The 12,799-nt window shown below is 36.4% G+C and overlaps 1 protein-coding gene across 2 annotated transcripts in view; it reads right to left on the reverse strand.

The window, feature by feature from the left end:
• Positions 1-12,799, reverse strand: part of SOBP (sine oculis binding protein homolog) — a 218,910-nt gene that overhangs the window by 40,417 nt on the left and 165,694 nt on the right. The window lies entirely within an intron of this gene.

Consider the following 12,799-nt stretch of genomic DNA (forward strand, 5'->3'; position numbering starts at 1 on the left):
CTTCCCCCTTCCTATCTTTGCTTTGTGTTCTATCATGCCTTCTGGAAAACCCATTTTATTGTTAACATATGCTCTTTCATCCTATCACAGTCTTTCTATCTTATTTCCCTTGTGGTAATCTGTAAGTTTCTTTCTGAAGACATTATAGCCCTACCACCCTCTTCAATATTTATTCGATTGTGCCTCTTCATTCAAAGGGCAAGGAGGAAGAGTAGGCACTATTGGGTATTATTATTATTGCCATTGTTATTATAAGGGAATGAGTGGAGCTACTGAGTGAGGGCTGGAGGGGAAGGATTTCTTGCCTGGAGCAGCAAGAAGGTGACTGACTGTTGGAGTCACGTTTCTTATTCTCTTAAAAGACAAATTCTCAACTCAATACTTTTTTCTCTGCCACACAATTCTCTTCTCTCTCCTTTTTCAGGGATTTTAAGGCATAGCTTGTAAGCTTTTTCTCTATTTCAATCCTTCCCCCCCCCGTACTCATAAATTTGAATATATGCATTAATATTCCCAATAATCAATTAATATAATGCAATTAACATATATATTAATAATGAGAATTAAATAATTGTCAACTCTTTTTTTTCTCAGTTGGCCACAGTGATAGCACATAGTTTAAAGCCATCATCCAAAATTTTGCTATTCTCATGATCCTGATCTCTCTCTGATCATAATCTTATATCATTCTCCCCTCTTCACTCCTCTTAAACCTAGTCTTTCTCCTCACCAATATCTTCATCTCTTATATCCCTCCCTGTTCTCAAAAATCAATCAACATCACTATAGACTCATTTTTTCCCTTCCCTTGACTCCATGAGTATACATCCCAACTGCCCACTATCTTCCATCCTCTAAATTCTATGCATCCTTGCTCTACTGACATTTAGGTCTTATTGAACTCCAACTTTGAATTATCTTCACTGTCTGTTTTATTCACTTCTACTCATCATGGTGTAGAACATTGTAAGAGGGAATAATGCAAGGATGCCAACAAAAAAATCACTGCAAATATTTTTTCCCTCCTGAGGCTGGGGTTAAGTGACTTGCCCAGGGTCACACAGCTAGGAACTGTTAAGTGTCTGAGAGCAGATTTGAACTCCGGACCTCCTGAATTCAAGGCTGGTACTCATCCACTGCGCCACCTAGCTGCCCCCAAAGCCACTGCAAATATACTATCTATTCAATTGAACAAATATCAATGGACTGCTATGTACGTGATACTACAGTATCTCAAGTCAGTCATCACTACTGTAGAGCAAAATCTTTTAACCTGGGATCCATGGACCTCCAAGGGGACTGGGTATAGATTTCAGGGGATCCACAGACTTGGATGAAAAAATTATGTTTTTATTTCAATTTACTTCAGTTTTGGGTAATCCTGTATATGCTATATTATACAATCTAAACCATTATTCTGAGAAGAAGTTTAGAGGCTCCACTGGACTGCCAAAGGGATTCATAACACAAAAAGGTTTAGAGCCTCTGAACATAGAGATATCCTTTTATTCTTCCTTATTAATTCCCTGCCATGTTTTCTACAGAGATATTCCAAATCTTTTTTTTTTCTTTTTCCAAAGGGGTTCTTTCTTTTGAATCTCCCCCCTTCTTCCTCCTGAATAATTGAAAAAATTCTTCTCTTTTCCCTTATTCCATATCCCAAGATCTTTTTTACTTAATCTTCCATTTTTTTTCTTCCTTTGCTCCAGTTTCCGAAGAAGAGGTGGCCCTTCTCTTTGCCAAGGTCATCTTTCTGCTTATTCTCTTAATTCTGACCCCTGAAACCTCCTCCAGAATTTTTCCCCATGAGTCATTTTGTCTCTCATCTTCAATCTCTCCTTATCTACTGAATCCTGATCTCCCCCATCCTTAAGCTAAATTAAATAGCCCTCATTTGACATTGCTGTCTTGTGCTATCATACAATGCCTTTCCTCCTTTTCACACCTATCTCTCACCTAGAGATAGAAAAAGTCACCTACTTTGGATGCTTCTAGCTTCACCTCCCACTCATTTGCAACCTGGTTCCCTACTCTAGGATTCTAGTGAATCTTCAAAGTTATTATATATTCTAACTGCTTAATTAAGTAGCATTTTGTCAGTCCTTATCTTACTTGACATCTGCAGTTTGGGGAACTGTTGAACACCAGCTTTTCCTATATAATCTTTCCTCTCTTGGCTTCAGTAACTCTAATCTCTTGGTCCTTTTCCTTCTTATCTGACCATTCCATTTTGTGTTCCTTGCTGTACTATCATTCATCTCCTACTCACTAAGCTTATCACGCTCCTAAGCTTCTGTTCTGGGCATTCTCTTCTGTCATTGAGTCATCTCATCACTTCCTATAGGTTCAATTATTAGCTTTTTTGTAATTATTTTATATTATAAACAGATGATTTCCAAATCTATATAGCCCCAACCTCTCTATCTGTTAGTTTCCCATGATTTACAAATTTTATATATCCCAGAAGAAAATACCATCATTATGCTTTCTCTTCCTTTAAATTCCTATATTTCTTTTGGGGAAACCAGTCACCTTACAATCACTCAGGGATACAACATAAGAGTTCTACTTGACTATTCTTTTCTACTTTATTTAATCAGTTGTGAGGCTTGTTGATTTTATTTCCACATTTCTCTTGCATTTTCCCCTTCTCTCTACTCAAATAGTCATTATACTAATTCAGACTCTCAACACCTCTCTTCTGGACTATTGGAACAACATTCTTTATTGATGTCCCTGATTCTTGTCTCTTCTTTCTTGGATCATTTCTCTTCCTAGCTGCCAAATCATTACTCCTAAGACACTGATCTGACCATATTTCTCTATAGCCAGAAAACTTTCAGCATTTTCCTATTTTATTCCTAGGAATTACAGTTGGAAGAGAGTTGAATTGAATTTCAATCAACACCCATATTTTATAGATAAGGAAACTGATGCCCAGGGTTAAGTGATTTGCTTGGAGTCATATGAGTAAAATATAGAAAAGTTAGGATTGAAATTCAAATATTCAGACGCCAAAGATACTCCTACTCCTTTTGACCCCATTTGAGGTTTTCTTGGTAAAGATACTAAAGTAATTTGTCATTTCCTTCTCCAACTCATTTTTACAGATAAGGAAACTGAGGCAAGCAGAATTAAATGATTTGCTTGGTGTCATACAGTTAATAAGTATCTGAGATCAGATTTGAACTTGTGAGGATGTCTTTTTAATAGGATCACGTAAAACATTTCCTCCTGCCTATCGCCCACACATAATATGAACAGAACTTGAGAGAGAGAAAAACTAGATTTCAGACTTTAACTTGAAAAGAAATTTTGATGGCCAGCGTTTCAGAGATAAATGCTGTACCACACTGTATTACCTTCTTCTATATGTCTTATTGTAAAAAAAAAAAAAAAAAAAAAAAAAAAAAAAAGCTTTATAAATGTCATTACTGGATTTGGAACTGAAGATTAGTATTTGGATTGCTACTATTTCTTCATTCATTGATTTAAGATATTTGTTTTTGTGTTCTGTGTTAGACACATAGTGTTTAGATTATTAGGTAGTTGTCCAGTGGCCTTAAGTGTATCTCTGAGTTTTTGTCCTTATTGTGGCTATGCTAGAAACCATATTCTAGGGACACAAAGACAGAAAAAGCTTATATTCTTGATCTCTGTGTGTTTCAGTTTATTTTTCTGATAAACTTGATTTTTAAAGTCCCTTCCAGCTCTATGATTTAGTCAGTTAGTCTGATCAGGTTAGAGCTCACTGTTGTAACCTGTGAAGCTGTAATCTGTAGAGTTGTAATAAGTAATTTTTTTTTGTTGTTGTTCAATCATGTTTCAGTTGTGATTGGCTCTTTGTGACCTCTTTTGGGGTTTTCTTGGCAAAGATATTGGAGTAATTTACCATTTCCTTCTGCAGCTCATTTTACAGATAAGCAAACTGAGAAAAACAGGATTAAGTAATTTAGTCAGGATCACATAGTCTGTCTGATGCCAGATTTGAATTCAGAATTGAATCTTCCAGATTCCAGGTCCAGCACTATATCCATTGTACCATCCAATGACGGGTGCTCCAATGATGAACGAGTACTATATGGTAAATTCATTACCACAAATGGAAAAACAACCCAAATGCAACGATACAAATGATGATTTCTATAGCACTGTCTTTGAATGCAAAGGGTAGTCCATGCTTCTAGAATGGAATTAAACCTAAATTTAAAAAAACCTTCATTCAGCCTCTCTTGTTGATATGCTAGTTGATGAAAGAAAGTATAATGGTTTGAGACCATTTATTCAATAAAAAATCAAAAAGATTGTTTTCTTTATTATTTTTACAGGCACAGATTTGCAAAATTTCCATGTAAATTTATCTTTGTCTTCAATAGGAGACGTATGACTTAAGAATGGACCAGATGACTGGGCCAAAGGATGAATGAGTTGCTCCTATTCTCTCTATCAATCAAGCCATTTTAATCACACATCTGGGAAAGAGCCCCAGCTCCAAGTCCCAGTGCTTTTTCTAATGGTTATCACCTGTGTGACCTTTAGCTTAGTCTTCTGTTTTCTCATTTCTAAAGTGAGCAGGGTTAGACTAGACTCTAACTCTATAATGTCAACATCTCAGGATTCCAATGTATTTTGTGACAAAATCCCTGATAATCTAAAGTTGGCTGGAATAATTTCAGCATGTAATTTCTAACAGGTATCATTATTCCTCTTATATGCTGTAGGAATTAGAAGAAGGCTCATGTTCTCAAGTGGGTCTGCTTCCTTGTTGAATCAATGCTATCAATTCCTTATGGCAATGTATAGATAGAGATTAGTTCAACAATTATTTCAGTTGCAAGAAGGGCTTCACAATGACTTCATGAAAAGAAATTAGAAAGTTGAAGTAATCCACATTTTATGATACCAGGCATCTATCAGAGGCTGCTTTTTGCCTTTCTAGAGTGAAAAGTGAGGCAATGAACAGGCAAGCTAAGCAAACTAATTCATTGAGCAAATTTTTATCCAAGCACCACGGAGACCTGAGGGATCAGTTTGGACTCATATTCCATTATGTATTTTGAATTATTAAACATTACATGTTTGGAACCTCATTCTTCCCTATTACTTTTTAAATAATTCATCTGTATTTACATCAGCTGGACTTCCTGGAGTTTTACACATAGCAAGTAGCAGCCATGCTGAGAGTCACAACTATATTACTATTGAAAGATATTAAAACATTTGTGATATATGGTAACAGAAAAAAAAAGACTACTAACCTTCAGGTTGGCCAAATTGGACAAAGCAGTAATTCTCAGTCTTTAGACTTCCCTTTTGTTTGATTTTGCAATTCACATCCTCCTGCATCATCCCTGCCAAGAGCATGCAGCATGGGCAGATATTGGCTTTTACAACTAATGCAAGTCTACAGGGTGATTTTGTTTTTGAGAATTTCACAATCCTTTGAGTTAAATGGAGATACTCTGGCATGCTATAAAACTAGGGTTAGGAAAAGGAGCCCATGTGATTGTCTCTTCTGAAATTAATTCTGTATGATGATTCCTTAATTGATAATAATAATAATAAAAAGTCTCTAAAATCCAACAATCCAAGCATATCTCTCCCTATGTCTGTCAAGGGAACCCCCATTTTCCAGTCTCCTAGGTTCACAACTTTGGAAAAGTCAAAGATGACTATCCTTCAATCTCCTATCCCATCCAATAAATTGTCAAGACTTTTTAATTCTGCCTCCTTAAATTTCATATATACAACGTCTTTATCGCCTCTCAACTGGACTTACTGCAAAAGCCTCCATATCCCATTTCCCTGTTTCCAATCCTTCTGGTACACAGAAATGTCAAACAGATATTCCTAAAATAGGAATTTTTCTTTTTTTTCTTATTTTGTATTGTTTTAAATAATTTTTAGTTATTATTAATTCAAACATTTTGAATGGTACAATTCCATCTGATACAGAATTTTTACCTCACCTCTCACTGTTTTGCATTCTCCCTCCCAAAGAACTCTCCCATTCGAATCGGGCTGCTTCCTCTGATGTACCCTCCCATACCACTCTCCCTGAGTATCTCCTAATGTCTGTCAATCTCAAAGCCCCAGTAGCTCTTCGTTTGTGTCCTTCTCCCCCTCTTTTACTTCTGTGATTGCTGTCATCCTGCCCATTTGGCCAAATGCAATCTGGATTCAGACTGTCCTGAAGCTAGGAACAAGAAATTTCCAACAGCCTGACTGAATGCAAATGCCTTTGCTACCCAAGGAAAGTACAGGAGGTCAGGTTTCAATGGAGTATGGAATTCTATGCCAGGAGAGGAGATCAAGGTCTGAGTAACTCAAAGTACAGGAAGAACCAACGCTTCAAATGTCAGCCATTTCAAGGACTCTAGGTCCTGCTGTTTCTGGAGTTGAAGCGATAATCAGAGTGGTGTATATATTAGACTCCTTGCAGAGATCTCCAAAAGCACGGGCTCCTATAGGGTTTCAACCTAAGAATTTTATTTCCTTTTAACAAAGCTAACGGTGCAGACTAGCCACATGACAAGGCTGTTTTAAGGAGCAAAACACTATTTTATTTAATAATAAAAAAGAAGATGTAGGATTCAAAGGAGAAAATTATGTGGGAGATAGAGTAATACTAGGAAGAATTTTAAAAATATAACATGACATTACTTATATCCTGGGAGGAGGTAGGCCTACTGACATCTTTCAAGAGATTTGGGGAAGAAAAGAAAAAAATGCCTCCATATGGCAGTATATCCCAGTATTGTGATACCTTTTGGTATGTATCGAATGGCTCATGCAAATTATGCAAATGTCCTCATAATTATCCTCAGAGTGGCTGGCAGCCTGAGCCTCCTGGTATTCTAGGACTGAAGATGGTGAGGGTCTTGGCCCCAATTCAGGAAAAATAGTAAAGTAGGAAGGCTGCATGTTCAAAAGCTGCGCAGACTGGTGGCTCTCCGGACACACAAAATGTCACATTCTCAGGGGGAGAGTTGGATGGGCTAGTATTTGGAGCAGGACACATGGACTCCTGTAGACTGAGGGAAATCCCAGGTCCCAAAAAGCAAGGACAAAAGTGTGGGTGTTTAGAAAATTGAGATCTTGCAAACAACCAGCAAAAGCAAAGAGTTCTAGACTGGAATGAATGAATGAATGAATGAATGAATGAATGAATGAATGAATGAAAATGTATTATACACTTACTGATGGGGGAATACAAATAAGGAAACAAGATAATCCCTTCTGAGCTCTGTGCTGGACTAAACTTTCAAGACTACACCTTAGCTATGGTCTCTACTAGACTTTCAATACTCTATCTCAGCCTTATCTCTATGGTATATCCCTCTCCCAAACTGGTTCCCTTCTATTTGTGAATTCCTCCTAGAAGCCTCCATTTCGTAGAAGGGTCCAGGCTTACCAGCCTTCATTTTCTTCTCATCTTTGCTCTTGCCTTCTGGGCTTAAAAACCATGTTTCCATATGGGTAGCTCCATCTTCTCTAACCTTTTCAGCTTCTTTTTGTGTGTTGTCTCCCTCGAGGACAGGGACCTACCAATTGCTGCCAAAGTAAGCTGTTAATAAATGCCTATTTTCTTCCTTCCTTCCTTACCCTTAAGAAACTTCTGTTTTAAATAATGGCTTAAAATCTTTTTTAAAAAAAAATCCTTCCCCAATTGGTCAAAATTTTTTTTCTTATGTGTAAAGTGAGGAGCTTGAACTAATTTGTTTCTAAAATTTCATGCTGTTCTAATAATATAAGAATATATTCTGACTCTGTGACAAGACAATGAAATCTTCTAGTCTATCCCCCAAAGTAGCCTGCAAGACAAGAGTCTTGTCTCATCAAAACTTCCCAGCACAATTTTCTGCACATAGCACAAAAGAATCCTAAAAGTTTACTGGATAAAAACTAAATAACAAAAGTTATTTGCCTTTTTTTTTCCTCAGGTCTTATCACAATACCCATGCTAAAGTGCATGCTTAATAAATGGTAGTATTTAATAAATGGTTGTTGATTTGTTGATTTAAGACTTCTATCATCTTCAGCTAACTTTGAAACCACTCTAGAGAAACACACCAATGAAATCCATCAATAACCTGTCATCTTCTTTCTGAATAAAGTTCAGACTCCTTCAGGCACTCCAGATCCTTCACACCTTGACTACCACTTACATTTTCAGACTGATCTCAATCTCCTGTCCTTCAAAAAGATAAGCACTTTAGTCAAGCTAGATAATTTACCCTTTTGTGAATACTAACTTTTTTTCTCAATAGCATTTTATTTTTCCAAAACAGAGATAATTTTCAACATTCATTTTTGTAAGATTTTGTGTTCCAAATTTTTCTCCCTCCTTCCCTTTTCTTCCCCCTCCCAAAGCTAGCAAGCAATCTGATATAGGTTAAATATATGCAATCCCTTTAAACATATTTCTGGTGTTGTGCAAGAAAAATCAGACTAAAAGGAGGAAAAAACATGAGAAAGAAAAAAACCAATAAACAACAAAAAAAGGGGTGAAAATATTATGCTTCAATCTACATTCGATCTCCATAGTTCTCTCTCTGGATAAAGATGGCATTTTCCATCCCAAGTCTATTGTAATTGCCTTGGATCACCACACTGCTAAGGGTTGATCATCACATAATTTTGTTGTTACTGTGTACCATATTCTTCTGGTTCAGCTCCCTTCACTCAGCATCAGTTCATGTTAGTCTTTCCAGGCTTTTCTGAAATCGCCCTGCTCATCATATGCATACTAATTTTTATATTCTGCTCTGTACCTTGCTGTCTTGGAATTGCTTTCCCTTTGTCCTCTTTTTCCCAGTTCTCCTTATTGAAATCCTAAACATTCTCCAAAGCCCATGTGAAATATTATCTCCTCTGTAAAAGCTCTCCTAATCCAAAAATGGCTTCCTTTTCACAAATGTGGTCGAATTTTGGCATGATTGAGAGCTGGAATAGACGCCACTCCAGAAACTATTAAATCCAACATCCTCCATATTTTACAGATGGGGAAGCAGGAAGTCCATCCTCCATATTTTACAGATGGGGAAGCAGGAAGTCCATCCTCCATATTTTACAGATGGGGAAGCAGGAAGTCCATCCTCCATATTTTACAGATGGGGAAGCAGGAAGTCCATCCTCCATATTTTACAGATGGGGAAGCAGGAAGTCCATCCTCCATATTTTACAGATGGGTAAGCAAGAAGTCAAATGTGCTGCTCAAGTTCACACACAGGGTAAGCGTCAGAGCCATGATTTGAACCCAGATCCTCTGACTCCAGAGCCACAATCCTCAGTGCTGTACCAGTATTTCATCTTCTACTACTGTATTCTTTGTCTATCTTATCACTCCTGTTGAAGTGCATGCTTTTTGTGTGTTAGGACCATGTCTTATTTATTTCTGTTTCTACCAGTATTTGGAATGGTGCTTTGACTACTGAAAACTCTCAATAAACAACTGTCAAAATGAATCAAACCTCTTTTTCTATGAAAATACTCCATCAGAGATGTCGATAGCATATTAAACTGGGCATTTGGACCTTGGGAAGATTAGGTGACTTCTGAGTTTCCTTAAGGCTTATAAATGTTTTCATTCAATTTAAGTCTTCTTATCACTCCCTGTGGTTACATGGAGATGCCTCCTTTATGGAACATGACTAATTTGAAATACTTCCTCATGCATTGACAAAGGGTGGGTAATTAATTCAAGAGGGGATTCCCAGTGGAGCTTTTAATATTTATAAATTATAGAAATGATAAACAAAATTATAGAAAGCTAAGCTACCTTGACTACACCCAGGGGTAGGCTACTGTTTCCTAATGGCATGAGAGCTAGACTGTCAGGCAAAGCAATCTGACTTCGCATCTTGTTTCAAATACTCGTTGACCCTGACTGTCCAAGAGCACTTAACCTCTCTCACCTCCAGTTACCTCTTCTGAAAAATGAGGAAAATAACAGCACTTACTTCACAAGGTTATAAGAATCAAAGTAAATGTTATATGTAAAGGGATTTGCGATTTTAACAAACATTATATGAATATATGAGCAGCTAGAATAGAGCTCCTGACCTAGTAGAGTCAGGAGAACCTGAGTTCAAATCCAGCCACAGACACTTAACTAGCTGCATGACTCTGGGCAAGTCACGCAATTCCCACTTTCTTCATCTGTAAAAATGAACTACAAAAGGAAAAGGCAAACCACTTCAGTATGTTTGCCAAGTAAAGCCCAAATGGGGTCACAAAGAATTGGAAATGGCTCAATAAACAGTAATATAAATATTTTCTATTAATAAGATTTATACATTTTTTTGTCCAAAAGATTTTGAAGTAACTTGGAACTTTCATCACTGCCCCTAGAAAATTATCCTAAAGCTCAATAAATCTTTCTGCTGGGCAATTTCCTCCTGCTATTTAGCCTAAATTTTTTTTCCTTAATTTCATCCCATTACTCCTACCCTAATTATAGCCCTTGTCTAGTGCCACATAATTCTTTTCCTCCTTAGTATTTACATCCTTCAGATATCTGAAGACAATGATCATGCTATCTACCCAAATTTCTTAGTCCCAATTAATTTGAAGTATGTATAAGTTCTATAACATACGTGTATTCCTCTAGAACAGTGTAAGCCATTCAGGTCTATTCCTTCAGGTTTTTTCTTTTCTAAAGTGTTAAACCATCAAGAACCACACTTATTCAGTAAGTTAGCTAATGGAACTGTGGATAGAGCACCAAGCCTGGATTCAGGGAGATTTGAGTTCAAATCTAGCTGCAAACACTTCCTAGCAACATGGCTTTGAACAAATCTCTTAATTTCTGTTTGCCTCAGTTCCTTCAATTATAAAATATGGAGAATAATATTATCTACCTTGACGGGTTGTTATGAAGATCACAAGATAATATTTGTAAAGCGTTACCATATTGTCTAGTTTATGGTTGTTTATATCTATCTATCTATATACATATATAAAATGTGGTTATTCTGACCTTTGTATATGTGTGTGAAAAGAATTCACTATTATTTAGAACATGTATGAGTTCAAGTTCCCTCTAGCTGATAAACCTAAAGCAGTCACAATCCCAAAGCAAATAAGTATTTCCAAATTTGATTTTGCCAATGATGTGAGCATTTAATCAGGGTACAGAGCAGGTTTTTAAATTATACTAAGGTGATTATTAAATCCAAATCTACTTTATGCTGTTGGGTTCATATTTTGGCACATAGTACTTAGACACCAATTAAATCATAAAATCATAGACTCTTAGAGTGGGAGGGGATATTAAAGGTCATTTCTATAAATATGAGTTATTATTATCCAGTCCAAACTCCCACCCAATGCAAGAATCTTCCATGACATCTAGCAGCCTCTATTCAAGCACTTCTCTGGGAAATTCCTGACTTCATAAGACAGCCCATTTTGTTTATTTTTAAATAACCTTAATTGTTAGAAAGTTTTTCATTATGCTGACCTGAAGCTTGCCACCTTGGATTTCCATCTATTCATCTGAGTTCTGCCAGAATGATAATATTATTACTAATAACACGTAGATTTATATAGCACCTATTATGTACAAGAGACTACACTAAGCACTTTAATAATATTAATTCATTTGAGCCTCACAATAGATAGTATTATTGTCCCCAAGATGAACAAATTGAATCCCTCTACAATGGAATTCTAATACCTGAAGATCAGTCAATATAGTCTTTCTAAGTCTCTTCTTTTTCAGGTCAAAAAAAGAAAAATGTCCAGTTCCTTCAATCAATTCTTCCTTCTATGGGATGATGGCCATATCCCCCATTATCCTGGCATCTCTTTGATGCTTCAAATATCAGAGGTCTAAAAAGTATCGGAGGCAGAACTAGCCTTAAAATAGGCTAATAGAGTATGATTTGGATATTCATGGAAAGTTACCATTGGTTCTGCCCCAAATATCTCCCTTATATTGATGATAAAGAACACCAAATATAAATAATGAGAAACATATTTTTGGACATTGCCATGTGGGAATTTGTAAGTTTGTTATAAGGGTTTTGTTTTTCTTTTTTCTAGGGGTGAGGGGGTGTTGAAGGAATTAAAAATAAATGCTTGTTAATTGAAAAAAACTAAATTGAAAAAAATCTGTCATGCCAAATATCTTCCTTTCAGTGCCTAAGATTCTACTACTATATTTTTTTCCTTTCACGTTAAGGAATTGTATCTCTAGGAATCCTGTTAAGATCTAAATACCCCTTGGTATGGCATTATATTAAGCTACTATTGCTTTTTAGATAGATTAGTTTATTCAATTAATTAGCTATTATCTGGAAGAACAAAGAATAAGATGCTGAAATAACTAGACAAAAGATAGGTGTGTTTGACTAGAGAGGAAATGGAATGTTAAACTAGAACAGAGTGCTGCTGAGAAAAGACAGCCAAAGACCAGGAAGACCAGGGGGGAGTGGGGATGACATTGGGGTTATAATCAATAGAATTACAGATGTATCAGTGATTTTGGAGAAAAATCCAGAAAAGGTACGGGGGAGGGCAATGTGGCAACTCTTTATTTTGCCTAGGATTTATCTGTCTAGCATTAACCCTACTCTGGACTAAGAGAGAAAAGTACTTCTAGAGCAGCAGCCAATATATGATATGTTCCTTTCAGAAGAAATGTTAAAAGTCCATCTGATTTCAGTCAATCCCCATTACAATTCCAAGAAATTCCAGGAAATAATCAAGCTTAGTTCAAATCCCATCTCTGAGACTTACTATCTTTGTGATCCAAAGCAAATCAACTTAAATTCCTTAGGTCTCATTTTCCTTA

Source organism: Sminthopsis crassicaudata, chromosome 4 (assembly GCF_048593235.1).
Source record: "Sminthopsis crassicaudata isolate SCR6 chromosome 4, ASM4859323v1, whole genome shotgun sequence".
In the NCBI taxonomy this organism is placed as follows: domain Eukaryota; kingdom Metazoa; phylum Chordata; class Mammalia; order Dasyuromorphia; family Dasyuridae; genus Sminthopsis; species Sminthopsis crassicaudata.